The sequence below is a fragment of the Nicotiana tomentosiformis genome, chromosome 10 (genome assembly GCF_000390325.3).
Source record: "Nicotiana tomentosiformis chromosome 10, ASM39032v3, whole genome shotgun sequence".
Classification (NCBI taxonomy): Eukaryota; Viridiplantae; Streptophyta; class Magnoliopsida; order Solanales; family Solanaceae; genus Nicotiana; species Nicotiana tomentosiformis.
This window is the reverse complement of record NC_090821.1, coordinates 74,304,329-74,306,054: the sequence shown is the minus strand read 5'-3', so window position 1 is coordinate 74,306,054 and position 1,726 is coordinate 74,304,329.

The following is a 1,726-nucleotide window of genomic DNA, read 5'->3' as shown; positions in this document are numbered from 1 at the left end:
AACTAAATAACTTAAGCATATTTTGTCTGAATTTTTAGCAGATGAACTAAATAATTTAAGCATGTTTAGTCTGAAATTTTAGCAAATGAACTAAATAACTTCATCATGTTTAGACTGAAGTATCATATAAAATTCATGACAAAACTGTAGACTGCAGGATAAATAATTTCAGCATGCATTAGCATGAAGTTTTAGCTTCAATGTGAAATACTTCATACTAGATTAGCATGAAATTTTAGCTTCAACATAAAATAACTTCATGCTACATTAGCATGAAGTTTTAGCTTCAAGGTGAAACAATTTCATGAAAGTGTGATTTCTGAAGATGAATCTAGACGAGTTTCTGATTTTTTTATAAAGTTACTGAGAGGAGAGGAGGAGATCGTTTTATATCTTTCGTCACGGGTGTAATTGTCATATTATTACGGATTTTTGTGAGATGACTACCAAATCAATAATTTTAAAAAATAGGATACATGTTAAAAAGTGACACAAATATAGGGTACAACTGCAAATCCCCCAAAAAATAATGGTTAACTTGGGCTCATCCCAAATTAATCCATGAGCTAAAATGTTGTAGCCCAACCCATTAATCTCTGGGCGAGTTGGATGAGTTTGAACTCAAATTGACACCCCTAATCTTGCGTCATCTTCTTCTCTTTAAAGCTTTATTTTTTAAAAAACTTTATAGATAATTTTGCATCGATTTTCTGCCATAACCATCTTAGATTGAATTCTTTTCATATATAAAGTCTTCCCTGAGAGCGACAGAAAGAGTTTGATAATTACATGAACAATCCCTCCAATATTTTAAATTTATATATTCGACCACATGGTTTATATATTGCAAACCTTTATGTTATCAAAAACTCTTGATGATACAGTAGCTAATTCTCAAATACTAATATGATCTTTTAGAAAAGTATTGATACGAGGACATAAAAAACAAAGTAAAAATAAAGAAACAAAATTAAACTACTACTAGTAGGAAAAATCATATTCATTGCAAGAAAATCACATATTTGTAACGAAATATTTAGGATGGACAGACACGTCAAAGAATTGTAATGTAGTTATAATTGTTTTATATCTGACGGAATTTGTCAACGTGGACGAAATTTGTGATTGTTTTATTCTTCAGTCATTTTTTTTTTGGAACGCTTGAAAATATTATTTTCTTTTGTAGCCTATATATCAAAGGTAGGGATAAAATCTACGTATATATTATCTTTTTTCAGAGGCGGACTCAAGATTCGGCGGTAGCTGGGTACCATAATATTCAATATAAATTTATCACGGCTCATAAAGTTGGTACAAGGTCCTATGCGAATATCTACTTTTTAAAGACATTTGCAAGTATATATGGAGTTTTTGCCGAAGTTTCGAGGTGCCGGTGACCCCTCAACTCTTCATGTGCGTCCGTCTCGGTTTTCTCCAGACTTCACTTGTGAAAATATACTACGTATATTGTTGTTGTTGTTTTGTAATGTATATATATAATTAGAAGGAAAGACATAACATTTATCTAATTAGGTTAGTCCACAAAATATTACTTAACTGATAAACCCTAAAGATCACTACATTATTTTGAAAAGAAAAAGGATTGAGACTTTTGTATGAACGAGCTTCTGCTTTTTGATTCTTCGTGTGTGAAATCTGCATTTTGTTCATTCCTTCACTGATTTACCTTTATATGTTTGTAAGACTTACGAGAGTCGGTACTTCT